We start from the raw sequence: 14,894 nt of genomic DNA on the forward strand, positions 1-14,894 counted from the left end.
GCGCGCGGCGATCACGAACACACGCGGCCCGTGATTATTAGCGAGTAAAAATGGCGAACGTGTTCCGACCGAGCTGGCGGAAAAAAAGGCCGATAGACACGATATAGACGGGGTGTAGATGGAAATACGAACGATACCCGTCCGACCAGCTCCGCTGATGAACGACAGTTATTACCGCAATTTGATCGGCGGGGATCTTGGTGGAATAGTCAATGGGGCAACATTCTTTAGCCGTTAAACTGCTCTGTAATCTCTTATTTCCGAGTAACGTCATCCTGCATCGCCATATCGAGGAGCGATTTATTGGTTGTAGACCGCCGGCCCTGTGTAATACGTTCGGCCGGAGTCGTCGGACTTTATTGTGACTGTAAGTGTGATAGTTCTCGACTTAAATACCGTGTATCGAACGAATAGGTTCGTTTAATATCAATTTACATACAGTTTGCACGGCCCCGGTGTCGAGGCTCGCTGCCCAACCGGTATCCTCGATCGATACCCTCGCGTTTTTAGCTATCCGTTCGACGCGCGGCTCGATCGAACCCGCGTTCTCTCGAAGACACAAAAATTCTCGGAAGCGTTACCATCTAATCGGTCGCGGCGGAGTCACGTTTTCCAAGGCCGTTACGTTCCGGTTTAGCCATTCTCATCTTGCCGGAGCGATATCCCCAGGCGATCATCAGCCCGGGCACAGGAAACCCGTCGACGATGAAAGATCAACTCGCTAATGCAATATCAGGCCCACGGTGGGCAAAGATAATAGCGTAACTGCATTACGACACGATACGTCAATTAACGTCGCCGCGGCTCGCTGCAAAGTCCCGGCCGACGTGAAACGGCGCAAAGAGGGCTGAACCGGCGACGACGACAACGCCGAGGAATACATACAACGAGGAGAAACACGATCAACCGGGTTAGGGGGCGGAGAAGACGGATCCCAGCAGGCGAATGGAACAACCGCGATTTCCCGTCGATCGAAGATTCTGGCACGATCGAGTTAAACGGCGCGGCGCGAGAATTAGCTGCTCGCGAGCCGGACGGTTATCGCTCATAATCCCGTAATCGTTCTCTCGTTAAAGAAAGTAAATAGCCCCCATCTTCGGCCGATTTTATCGAGCGCCTGCCGGCCTCCGTCTTTTAATGAGATGCAGCCGCCGCGTTTTTGCATAAGCCCGATAACGGGCAGTGTGCGCGCGCTAAATCGAGTTTCGGTTTACGTGGTTTCGCGCGTTAATGCATCTGTCTTCATTGATTACGCTCCGAGAGTGAACATTCCGGATGGTATCCGAGGACTCGTTGAATAACGCGAGTTCGTTCTCGGTTAAACCGGCGCCGATCGAACCGGCGATAATTGGGCCCGCGTAACACTCGCGAAATCGGCACGCGATCTTACCTGCAGATTTATCTTGATCAGTTTCGGCCGGCGCGGCGCGGCGTGTTTTACAGGCAGTCGTACGGACGCGTTGAGAAAATGCTGACCTTTACCTTGAAATCCACGATCGAATTCTTTCGGTACTGCGTTTACGATTAATTAAACGTGTTGAAAGAATTATCTGCGAGCGATCGTTCCTTAAATAATTGAGGACTTCTTCGATGTTTCCGCTTGGATACTACTAATTGTCTGTTATCATCGAAGAGTTCGTGTTTTTCTTCGCTCTGCCCGGCATAATCATTTCTCTTCATTCATTTCGAAGTTTGTATCACAGATGAGTCATTCTTTTATGGTAATACTTAAGACGTTTTAATGGGAACTGTAAATGTATCACCTGAGGCTATGTTGTGCGAGGCTACGAGAAATCCATCAAACTGACTATATCTCCTATAAGCTTTTAAATCGAATGATTTTTATACATTTCTTTCGAGGTAATTTTACAAATTCGAATACTTAATATTTAATTATATACTTCTTATTTGGTATTGTCTTGGATTTATCGCTCGACTTCAGGAAAACTTTGTGGCAACATAAATTTAGCGAGGTAAACATTTCATGTGAATTTAATAAACCCTCGTATTTGCACACTTAAAATATGTTACAAAAAATTTGATTGATACATACAAATGAAGATATACCTTACCAATGGGCGGATCAAGACTATTTTGATGCTAGAAACATCTCTGCGGGTAAAGCAATCTGGAAACCTTGGCCGGTGAGAGCGAGGGCGGCCGATAAAGCGTTTTAAATACGAAGGAACGGTCGCCGGGAGGCGTGGCATTAAAAGATCCAAGTTGCGGGAAAAGTCGTCGCCGAAAGGCGTCCAAAGATATCGCTCTCTTCGCGCTATTTCGCGTTATGTAAATCGTCGAAGTTCCAGGTGCGGCCCCGACTGCAGCTGCGGCGCGTCGAAGTTTCTGAAAGAGCGGCGGCGTAGCATTGAAAGGGGCGAAACCTCCGTGAATTATGGAAATGAAAACGACTGTGCGCGTTATTGGCTGGCGGTGCCGATCGTAATCGGGTAATTGTCGATCGGTGGTCAAAGCGGGCAGCTAAGAGAAAAAGAACCGAGGCGAGAGACAGACAGAGAGAGAGAGAGAGAGAGAGAGAGAGAGAGAGAGAGAGAGAGTGAGAGAGGGAGAAGGGGTGAAGAGCGAGGGGCGAAATGGAACGTTTCCTGGTGTCCGTTTGGCCGATACGCGAGATACGGTCGATAATTCGCGGCGTTAAACAACCGGAACACACCGGCAGCAAACTGCACATATAAATCACAGGGAAACATCGTCGTTCCCTGTCAAATCAGCGGCTGCTTAATTCAATTACAATTTATATGATTATGATCTATCCAGTCCAGTTAATTAAGACTGCGGTAATATTCCGTGCCTGGTGGTTTTCGTTTTCTTGCGTTTCCCGCGGCTGTCGTATAAATTAACGTTTATAGGAATGTCACGATAGTGTCGACGCGTTCGATCGTTAGACCGAATTATGTGACAGCCGTATGTGAGCGGTCAATTAATTACCCACGGACAGCCGAGTGACTAGACAACTCGTTGCTCCTTCGAATATATGTACGTACGTGTACACATGGGAAAAGCCCCGTTACGGCGAGCGAAGCCTGCGTTCGAAGTCGTGCCAGGGCGCTTATACTTCGCGAGGTGCGCGTGGATGGTGTTGGTGAGACTTCTGAAGTACGTAATTAAGCGGATAAGCGACACGCTTCTCAAAAGGCTTCAGTCAGGAGATTGTGACAGCCGCGATCAGGCCCGCCGGCCCGGAGAACTTTTCAGTTAATTACTGATCGAATATGTTCGCTACTATCTTATCGCGGCTAGAAATAAAAATTCATTTAATATCTCGGTGGTTTGCTCGATCCTTTCACAACGTGATTCAACATTTTTCTCACGCCACTCAGATACTGTTACTTCGATACAAGAATATTTAAAAAATTGCGATGAACATGCTTCCTGGAAAATGTGTTTAAAGAATTTCGCATGAGCATTCAGGTATTTATCGATTACTCGTATCTCACCAATCTATACTGCGATTATAGGCAAGAAGGACTATAAAATTGATTTGACTTTTTCAGGACGTAAGTTTGTCACGCAACATGTATTTGAAATTAAAAACATTTGAGCAAAGCATCCATGACATGTTCAGCTATATATTGATATGGCAAACTGTACAGTTAAAGTCAACGTGTCATCTCGAATACCATAGTTCGACCATTTCTTTTGCGGTTCTTATCTAGAAGATTGTTATTGAGCTTCATTTACAAGTCATTTAGTCATTAAAAACTCCATTAACAGGCTCGTGGTAGATAAGTTGTAGATAAGTGTACTTTATATTGACGTCTCATTATCCTCGTCACTTACTGAGCTGTTTATATATTCATTGAACGAACTAATGCATATATTATATCGAAACTAATTCTCACTCTCTTTTAGTTGATGTACAGAACACTTTAACCTCTTTATGCACAACCATATACGTTACAATTATGTATTAGTACCTTCACATCCTTACGCAAGTTTACAAAGAAAAGATATATTCAATTTTATGCAAGCGTTTGGAATTTCCCTGTTAGCGAAGTTTGTCCGCAGTAGATCGGTCCAGTCTCGATCAGGCAGCGCACGGGGTCAGCGCGCAGCCCAAGAGAAGAAAAATGAACCAGGCCCACAGAAGATAATTCTCTGGAGCGTCCCGTGGTCTCGTAAGTAAGACATCCCCATAAAAAAGAAAGCAGCTCCGCCGAAATCACCGAGAGGAGAGCAATCGGAGTACATCATGCGGGGCATACTGGTTCTGTATTGCGGGCCGCGGTTTCAACAAAGCAAATCCCGCGGGCCGAACGAATCGAGATGGAGGCATAGGTTCAATCGGCTCGTTAAGGCTTCCCGTCACGGTGGGCCGAGTAGTGCGCGGGTTGCAGCACGTTGTATCGCTTGTGCGGAGCGCACGGTTCAGCGCGATGCGACGCGCCGCGGTCCAGGGACATGTTTAAGACCGGTAGTGGGTTGTTTATGCGTGAGCTCGCGCTTATGGGGAGCGAAACGTAATCCATGATGGGACGAGCGTGTCGGACCCTCGGATAGCCGCCGCCCCCCTCCCTCCCGTTCCGACTCGGTTTCTTCAGGCTTCTCATCTGGCCGTGCTTCCTTCGGCGAGTCGCGAGTCCGCGGCTACGTGTCCGGGGTATCAAGCGCCGATTCCTCGTACTCGGCTCCTATATCTCTCGCGTGAATACAAACTCGCCGTGGCGCGGTGGAACCAAGCTCCGAGCCGAGCCGAGCGGAGCGGAAAGGGAGCCGGGTGACCACGGACGCAGACGAGACCACGACGCGACGCCTAGCAAGAGGAGAAGAAGAAGAACCGCAGCCGCGTGCAGAAACGTTCAAGCTCTCTCTATGCCGGCGTACTGGTGTACCTTTCCGTCCTCTGACGGACGAGCCGCGGTAGCTGACAAGTTGCCCCATTACGCCTATGCTACATACGCGCCACCCAAGCGCGGGTAGCTCGCGTTCGCAGCGGGATCCCCGTGTTCGCAGTCTCTTAAAACTCCTTCGGCCGAGACTCGCTCGCGGTCTTGGCCTCGTTCCTTCCTCTCGTTCTTTCTTGCACCTCGTACAGTCGCATCACCACCTCCAACCACCCCTGTCGTTGCAGATGCGGACGGCGACTCCATTTTCTGCTTCCTGCATCGAGCGACATCATCCTACGGACTGTATTACCTTCGAGCGTTATGCTGGACGAATGAGCTTGCCCATGCCAATGGATCCGTGGACCTCCGAGAACATCTTTGTACATTTTAGACCGGGTGACAGTTCTTTTACATTGATAGAAGCGAACTAAAAAGAAAAGCAAGAATACAGATTCTACAGGTATTTGTCCCATGTTTGATTTTATTTCCCAGAGTTTTACGAAATAACGAGAACGCGATTCCCGCGGCGATGCAGCTCGATACGAGAAAACGGCCGCGAGCCGTGAAATAAAAGCTAAATGTCGGAACGTGATGGCAATGTTATAAATATTCAGTCGCGACGCGCGGTTTCTTGCGGACATTAAATAATTTATTAAGAGCGACGCGCGGACGGCAAACGAAGGTCGCCAGGTGCCGGGATTTTTATTGCAAGAAATTTCATCTCGTCGAATAACGAGATTCTGATGGGAATGTTTGGAAGCTTGCTCTCCTGTATTCGGAATGGCTTTACTTTACGCGTTCATATTCCCTGCTTATTGCGACAACTTTCCCATTGGCAAGCTTCCATATTCATAAGACTTCGGAAACGGCTGCGGGAATAATCATAACTTCATGCGCCGGGTCCGAAGCACCTCGAAACAAGAAGAACTCTTATTAAAAGTTGTAAGAAGTACGTTCGCGAATTTTATTACATTTACATGATCCGCCGCCTGTAATTCCGCCGGGAAGCGTCACTTTTTAACTAAATCCACGGGAACTTCTCGCCATCGGGCGACGTCCTTCCCGGCTTCCTTGGGGCGCAGCAGCTTCGGAACCGGAAACGGCCGAAGAAAACACCGGGGCTTCGCGCGCGAAGTCGAAACGAGTTTCTTTATCGGGAAACGACTTCAACTCGGTCGGACGTTGAGTGCAAAGTATCCTCTCTCCTTCCGCAACTTTCTCGAAGATTTGCCTGCGTTTCTCGCGTCGCGCAATTACGCGAACTATGACACGTTCACCCACGGAACTTTCCTGGGCTTGTCAGCCCTAGCGGAGACTAACTCACACGAGACCTTCTCCAGATGTCTTGTGGTTATTTAAAAAGGACTGCCGAAGTACCGAAGCTCCTAAATCGCGTCCCACACTGTGCAAGACCGCAAACGGAAGCTGGTAAAACGCGGAAGGACGAGCTCTGACCTAGTCGCGTCCGCTTAGTCGCGAACTTCCAACGTCTTCGCACGATGCTTCCTCCGGGAGAAGTTTCTTCGCTGCGGAAGCGCATTATCGCTTAGGCACTTGTCGTTTCCCAAAGACTTCGTCGTCCGCGTAGTCTTGTTCAAGTTCCACCGTCAATTTTGTCTCGGACAACTGCGAGAATAAATCTGCGCTAGAAAGGAGCGCGCGAGCAGACGCGAAGTGGATCTATCTGCGGAAATAAACGAAAAATTGTAGACGTATTTTTATTTTAGTACAGATTTAGTATTTGAAAATTTATCGGATGCACATTGCGTTGAACGAGAATCGGGCAGCATGTCTGAGCGTGTCTGGGTAATTCTACTTTGGATAAATTACTTACGGTGGGATCTCCTTTGCGGCATTTGTTTAAAACAATTGCAAAGTAAATGGTGAAAAAAACATGCTCTTCAAATAACAACATTTTGAGAGGATACTCTTATGTTTTCACTATAAGCTCCCAAAAACTCATTTCTGTCGGTTTGTCATTCTTCTAGTCTTACAATTTAATGGAACAAAGGTTGAATTTGAACAAAATCCGAAATTTTACTCCACAAAGAGTCCGTTTTCGTGTGGAATGACCCTATTGACGCATTTGTCGGTAAATTGCAACGATTGACAAGGATATTCTCGAATATTCCTCGAAAGGATAATACGATATTGTTTCTTAGCGTGGACGCGCGTCTAGACGCGGTTCTGATCAAGTATGACGAATGGAGTATAAAAGGCGCTAGGACGACAAAACGCTGTATCCAAACGCGCAAAGACGTATGTATCAGGTCTTGTAAGACTTGAAGGATTGAGTGCGCAGCGTCCTAAAAAATATTTGTAAAGAGATTCGCGTCGAGCGGAAATTTAAAACTGGACATTGACACAGAATACGAATTTTAATCTAGCTCGCAATCGGTACAAATGAAACAGAACCCGGTACAAATGGAATTTGAAGTAATGAAATGCAAACTTATGTATTACAATAAAAATCCGGGGTGAATTCGGTCGGTGCAGAGCTATTGAAACGGTAGGTGCATTTAGCGCGGTGAATGCATGTAACGCGTGCGTTTGGTGAATCGGCGATCGTTCCATTCGCGTGATTCAACGTCGAGTTCGCATGGAAAGGACGTCTCGGTCGGTGAGGCAGCTCGGCAGGAGTTGAATAGCGGATCGATGATCGTCCGCGGGTCACAGTGATTTCGGAATGGCCTGAAAAAGGACCGCGGGTGCAACGAGATTCATGGCAGCTGTAAACGGCGGCTGAATGCGGTGGCCGATTTAACCGGGCCGGCTAATATAATTTCGATAAACTCACCGGAATGAAACAATCGCGGCTTTTAATTATGCGTTTTGAATGACGGGGTCGAGCGGGGGTCGGCTACATTGAAACCGGTAAAGATATTCGGCTGGCTAATTAAGAGAGCAGAAGCCCCGCTCGTGATCTCCCGTTCAGAAGAGGATCTTTGCCCGAGGCTTTCACTTCTGCCGGTATCGCGCAGCTTTCTTCACGATCCACGGGCTTCGCCGAAGATCGAGGAGAAAACGAAACTCCGTAGGACGACGGAGGGCAAAGAGCCCCGGCGAGAGTAACATCGCGGCGAAACCGTGGTCCTTGAGTCGATTGTACGAACGAGAGAAAAAAGAAAGAGAGAAAAAGATCGAGGGAGAGGGACAGGAGACGAGCGAAGGTACTTCATCGTTAATTGTAATTTGACGTTTAGCTCGGGCATCGCGAATGCTGTCGGCTCGTAATTTTAATCCTTTCGTAGCCGAGAAGATTTCGCCCCAAAACGGCCGAAAGCCTCGTGAAATTAATGAACTTAAGCTCGATTTACGTGGGGACGGATCCACGGAGGATCAAACGACGGCAACGATCGCGACGAAGACGAGAACGACGATGACGGCCCCGAGGGGAATAGGCCGTGAGAACGCTTAACTTTTAACGATTCTCCGCCGGAAAAAAGGAGAGGAAGACGATGAGGGACGGACTAGAGGGAGAGGGAGAGAGAGAGAGAGTACATGCTAACCCTCTGGGCTGGTTCAATTAAGCCCGAATACATCCAGGCCGCTCACCGGCGTGGCTAAATACCGCGGAAGCTTTTTGACGAGTGGCGAGGCAAGGAGGTGTTGTTTCGGTCCACGATAAACTTTTTTAATTAACGAACAAATTATTCAGATCGTCGGCGTTAGTGGAACGTAACGGCAAATCCGGAACGTCCATTCAATCCGAACACTTTATTAACAATTTCCAGACCACTTGTCCGTTCTTGACGGTTTCCCGTGTGTCCTCGTTGACGCGCACGCGCCTGTTCTCGCGACCTCACGCTTCCGCCCCGCGTACGCAGTTTTCATCCCTCTGCCACCCGAAGAGGAGGAACGCGGCGAATACCTCCCGTAAATAAAGTGCACCGATGGCGAATGCTTGATTGGATTTAGCGATAATGTAGACGGAATGTCGTCGAACTCTGCGCCGACAGACACCGTGAATGCCGTCGTGAATTTGAGTGGGTTATTTAATGTAATGCCGTAAAAAAGCCCATCTTGCGCTCTCGCTCTTTTACTGCCCTCGGCGTAAATAAAATACGACACGCCAAGGCCGAGGTATCGATGTTCCCCAGAAGTCTGAAAATAAAGTTACAACTTTGTCTTATAATTTCGTTGAATCTACACGAAACACGAACACCGATACGTTTATAAAGACATCTTGTTTTCCCGCATTTGCCGAGCATTATCCTCTTAAGAGGTCAGCTTATACTCGACGATGTCGATCGGCGATTCAATAATGGCGTCGCACGAATCGTCGAAGCTCTCGATTTGGTTCCCTCCGGCTTAATGGCCACGAACAGGTTCCGTTAATCCCGCCATACCTCAGAAATTCTATTGGGATCTTATTAGAACTCTAGTCGGGGCCGAAAAATGGCCGTAGATCACCGGCAATAAAGGCGAAGTAACGAAAAAGAGTTTCGTACAGGCCGAGAGGCGGACTGTCCAAAAAAAAAAAGAAGAACGGAACCTCTCCGAAAAAGAGGAACGCAGGCCTCCCGCGCGATCAACTTAATAACCAATAAATAACTTTAAACGCTCCCCGTGTTTTGATAACGGAGACGCCGCTCTCAGTGTTCGACCATTACCATTTCCTTCGGCCGGTTCTTTTATTTCTCTCCACGAAATTCGTGGCGACTGAGAGTTGTGTGTACGGTTGCGCGACGCGTTATTCCCGTCCCCTTCGCTGGTTAGCGTGGGCATCCTTAAATCATCGTCCTGTCTAACGAGGAAGCTAATCCTGATTCATGCCGAGGAGGCACGCTCGGATCTTCCGAAATTCCCTCGGCGGCTTTCGAGCCGAAGCTAAAGCGTCGCGGGAGCAATTAACTTGTGCGCGAGAGCCTTTCTCGAGGGGCCGAAGTGAATCAGAAAAATTTAGGATCCCTCTCCATCAAGGCTAGCCACTTGTCTCCCATTGCTTTCTTTCTTGATGCACCGTGTACCCACAAACTTCTTTCTTAAAATAGCAGGTAACATTTCAATAGTTTCTCCCATCAGGAAGACTCGAGCTGAATTTTACTTTTAATGAATATATGTATTTTATTATTAAAATATGGTTCTTGCTGTACCTTGATATTTAAAAATATTGAATCTTAATTTAAAAGAGATTCCTGGAGCATCATGGGCTAATCTAGCAGGAACTGCTTGGAGATAAGTATGTGGATGGATGACGTTCGAGTATGCTATTGGGAGCTTGAGGAAATGGTGAAGAGTCGCTAGTCATCGAAGACGTAATACAGCCGTGTAATCCCGGTGAATCCGAGGCCGCATTCCAGCAATAGCAACGGGATTAAGTGCGGCCCCCTTCGAGCGGCATTACGGATACGAACGAAGCTTAATAACACTAGCATTGTTCCCGCAGCCTCGGCAATTATAACGTTTTAATGCAGCCCGACTAATGCTGAGCTTTACTTCCGCGACGTCGACGGTCGGCGCGTTGCTCTTTGATCACGATCACTCCTAACGAAGGAATTAATCGCGGTTTACTCTCAAATGATCCGCAAGGGTTTCGTTGCACCGGCGTGACCTCTGTTCCCATCTCGTCAGGGAACCACTGCCGGGGCTACAATTAGCTAGTTCCACAGCTCGGGGGCCTCGGCGCGAGAGAATCCACGGCGTTAAATCGAAGATCAACGCCGCGCGGTCCGATGGGAAGCGGATTGCATCAAACGAGGCGCCGAGAGAACGAAGACAAAGCCCCGGCCCCACTCGATCTTTCGTATTGAAATGAAGAAATACCGCCGCGAGAGGACATCGCGCGCGATTCGTTTTACCAGTTGTACGGACGTCGATGGCACTTTTCGCCGTGTGTCGGCCTGTCTTGTACGTACAATGCCCACTTTTGTTCGCCGTCGACCGGGGATTTTGTTCGGCGTCGAGCGTACGTCTTCGACAGAGGCATGGTGAATGGAGGCCGAAGCCACGAACAAATGTCGGAGTCACTTTAAATCAAGAGCCGGGAATTGCCTATTTATTCTCGCTTGCTGGCGTCTCATTATTATAATTCGCACCGCTCCGTAATTTAAAGTTTTTTAATACTCTGTACGTACGCTTTTACTGCTAGACAGGCGACGATCTTCATTCTTTCATGTCAATGAATGAATCGTAACACTAACATTTCGAGATTATTTATCCTGAAATTATGTTACCGAGTTGACAGCATGTGACCGGTTAAGGGTTCACGAAGTTTCTCTACGAGCAATAAAAATAAGAAGCTAGTCTTGATATTCGAGGCAGGTGGTTTCTACGCCGAAGTCGATGACATCGGGACGATGGACAAAAGTGAAAGCACGATCGATCGATCGCGAGACGTGCGTCGACTCCGGAACGTCACAACGCGCACGATCGGAACGTCCCCTTCCGGTTAGCTTTCATCTCGGCCGCCGTAGCTGTTGGCCCGATCCAACGTGTCACACGTGGTCCACTGCTCAACGAACTGAATCTGATAAGTTTTGATCAGTCGTGTCTTCCCGTCGCGTCGGCACGCGAGACGAGCTACCTTTCTTAGGCAATCGTGTCGATGAGACGTTCGCCTTAAACGAAAACGAGGGCCGAGTGTTGATTAGGTATCGATTCGTGATAGGCAAATCACAATACATTAGGCTTGAGAAGGTCCGACGACATCGGTAGCGTCTCGTCGTTAAACGATCCTTCTCTTCGATGAAGAACTCGGAATGAAAACATCAATTGTCTCAAATACGGATTTATTAGCGGAATAAATGGCATTTGTGTCGGTAAATGAGCAAAGAGCGCGGTAATTACAAAGAGGCGAGTGTTCTCGCGGTTAAATTCCCCTGGTACTTGTGCCGAGAGATTGATCTACGACAATTGAAGAGGCAACTCTTAAGCTGTTCGATAGCCGCTCTTCAATGTCCTCTTTCAATTTCGTCGAGCGATTTCCAATTTGATATTTTCCAGGATTATTTGTCGGTACGATGAGAAACAACGGCGGGATTCGAAGTGGCGGTCGTCGAATCCGTAAACGCGAAATATCCGGCTGCAAAGAGCTACTTCCAAGCCGGCATAGCAGCGGGGACGCATCGATCGGCTCGCGATCGGCCGCATTGCCAAGTTGGGGCGGCGTAAGTCACTTCAGAAACGCTTACACAAAATCCTCGGCTGCCAGTACATATATAGCCGCGAACGAGAGAAGCCTCTAAACCGTGTGTACCGAATGCCGAGTTAGATGCCGTCACGTAGAAACCGGCAGCCTCCTTTGCCTTCGGTCGTTTTCTCGCATACCGCGAGTCGACGCCGATCTCCCCGCGGAACCGCTGACAGACAGCGGACCGATGGAAAAACAGGTTATTAAAAACCGACCACTCGAAACAAAAGCTCTCCTGCACCGACCGCTGAAACACTTGTTCCCGATACCGTCATGCATCGACCTAAAAAAAATTTGTCTTCATTATACCGCAGCTGAAGATCCGAACCCTTTGTGAATCGTCCGAAACAATTTTTTGCCGTTTAATTCTTAATCCTGAGAATATTCTCATGTATTCTTTATTTCTACGTGGTTGGAGAATTTGATTTTTCTGTGATTGCTTGATTTGTAATCCTCGTATTGTATCTTCGTATATTTTGTTTTCAGATGCTGTACACTGTACAATTTCCGATTTCGCTGCGATCGAGTTTTGATTGATGCATTTATCGAGAGAATTTTGAATAGTCGTAATCCTTGATCCTCATATTGTATCTTCATATATGTATGTATTTCGTTTTCGTATGCTGTCGAATTTTCGATCTCTCTGTGATCGAGTTTTGGTTTGATGCATTTATCGAGAGCATTCGGACTGCTTAATCCTTGATCCTCACGATTTCCATCTGTAGACGCTGCAAAGCTTTCAGTTTCTCTGTGATGTGGGTTTGTAATTTGCTGTACTTATCTGAAGAATTGCTTAATCCCCGATTAGGCAGTAAAAATGTTTAATCCTTATACCGTGCCCCCATATTTTCTGATTTTACGTGCAGTAAGAGATCCTCCATTACTTTACAATCACGAAAGGAACAGAACCGGCCGATTTAAAGTGTAAAACGAAAACTCGGTTTGTGGCCGCTTGAGTCAACATCTGTTCGTAGCAAGCGTAAAAGAGGAACGACGTTGGGAAGTACGTCTACCGAAAGTTACTAAATAAGAGTCGAAGTTGACGCAGAGACAGCAGTCGTGAAAATAGTCTAGCTCTCGTTCAGGAAAATCAGTCGCCGTAAGTTCCCGATAAAGTCGAGTGCGACGAGAATACGGCCGAGGCGAATCGTTCCGCGGGTAGTAAGAAGTAAGTAATCGTATTTCCCGGGAAATTGCGGGAGGTCAACAATTCATTTTCGAATTAACATTACCCGGAGGATCGACTCCCGAGCAAACACCCTCGGCGCGGTGGAGTTATAAAACGATAACTGAATATTACCGCATAAAAGCATCGAGTATTTCAGCATTATAACAGCTGCGCGCCGAGTGTATTAATACGTATTTCGAGCGCGTTCAACTAGAGTATATAATGGACTTAATTATGCGCGGGTAGTAATTGCGCTCCCGCGGTGATAAGTTTCTTTAATGGAGGGATTACAGAATCGAACACCTCGGGAAGTCACACCTTTCGAACCGGTGATAGGCCTGGACCCGGGTCCGCAGACCGAGAGAAGCTCCGCAGGGTTTACGATGAAAAATCCGGTGGGCGTGCTGCTTCGATAATGTATCGCGCGTAAACAGGAGGATTAAGCGTGTCCGGCGAGGCTCGCTGCGGTTCCGTTCAAACCAAATAACCGAACACGCTCCGAGAAGCACACCATTCAGACTCCAGAGGTACCGTGATGCACTACCATGAATTCGTGTTTCTCGACGGGAATTGTCCTTGCGTAAATACCTGCGCGTTCCACGGCATACTTTGTAATGTACCCTCCTCCGTAAATTTCGAGATTAGGTGACCAAACGATTGTGGCCAATATTCTTTTGACGCCGGCAGATTCAATAATTCAGAAATGCATATATTAGTTGGGGAGGGGTGGGAAGTGCAGGGTTAATCAAACTAATGAAATTCAGTGGTATGTGCTTCGGGAAAAAAATGTATCACTATTTCAAGAATACAGGGAGGTGGAAACTTCAAAATCATAGCGATTACTCTTTTCACACTACTTTTGTCAATATTATTTAACTACATTTGAAAGATCAGATCTACGTCGTTCGTCCGAGTAGTTCCTCGCGATAGGACGCGACGAGGCACCGAGAGGGGGATGTCGGCGTGCATTTCCGCGTGGTGCAAATTCCACAAGCGTCGGGGTATCCTCGTTAAGCCTGCGTAAACGCATCAAGGGACGGATCCTTGGTGAAGGTAACGCACCCGGGGTTCTTGGCTTGTCTCGCGTAAAATGAAGGTTTTCATTGGCCGAGGGAGGCAGGAGCCGGGTGCCGGCGGCCGCTAGGAGCCCGGAGCCTTGCGCCGGATTATGGAAATGCCCGAAGTTGCCCATCACCCGGCCCCTCGCCGCCTTTCGTTCCTCCTTAGCGACGGGCCTAACCCGGCTCTTTATTATTGTAATGCCCGAAGTTACGGCCGCGGCGCTGCGTCTCCCGCCTGGGACCCCTGATACGAGGCTTAATATATGAAAATGATGTGAAATAGGAGCCGGAATGCCGCCATGTTATCGGCCTTGCTAGCCCGAAATTTCTCATTCGTTCCCTCCCTCTCTTTCTCTCGTGCGCTCGGCGGTGTTTCTCTCGCTTCTGTTCTTACGCGGCCGATCGCTACCGGTCTTCTGCAACCGGGTACGCGGATATCGAACACAGGCTACGGAGAAAAAGGAATATAAGGAGAGAGAGAGGGGTCGATTCGCGAATCCTGAAATATAAAGCACGATACAAAGTTCTGGGCCCCGGCCATGCCGTCGGAATGTCGATGTTTATGCCCGTGGGATTTGGCCGGAGCGAAAGCTAAAGAGTTACTGGCTCGTATGTTATGCTTTAGCAGGCGGGACCCGATGCGCGCGGATATCCTGTTGCTTTCGCTATTACTGGTTTTTCGTCGG

General features: G+C 48.1%; 1 protein-coding gene and 1 pseudogene across 1 annotated transcript in view; one reads left to right on the plus strand and one right to left on the minus strand.

Annotated features, from left to right (window-relative positions):
• The window catches only part of LOC143207601 (uncharacterized), a 717,548-nt gene that overhangs the window by 637,513 nt on the left and 65,141 nt on the right, over nucleotides 1-14,894 (plus strand). Inside the window, exon 3 of the mRNA XM_076421273.1 lies at nucleotides 1-14,894. This exon is cut by the window's left edge and continues 89,782 nt beyond it; it is cut by the window's right edge and continues 65,141 nt beyond it. The gene's annotated coding sequence lies outside the window, so the exon portion shown is untranslated.
• Nucleotides 3,496-5,111, minus strand: LOC143207603 (uncharacterized; annotated as a pseudogene).

Source organism: Lasioglossum baleicum, chromosome 3 (genome assembly GCF_051020765.1).
Source record: "Lasioglossum baleicum chromosome 3, iyLasBale1, whole genome shotgun sequence".
NCBI lineage: Eukaryota > Metazoa > Arthropoda > Insecta > Hymenoptera > Halictidae > Lasioglossum > Lasioglossum baleicum.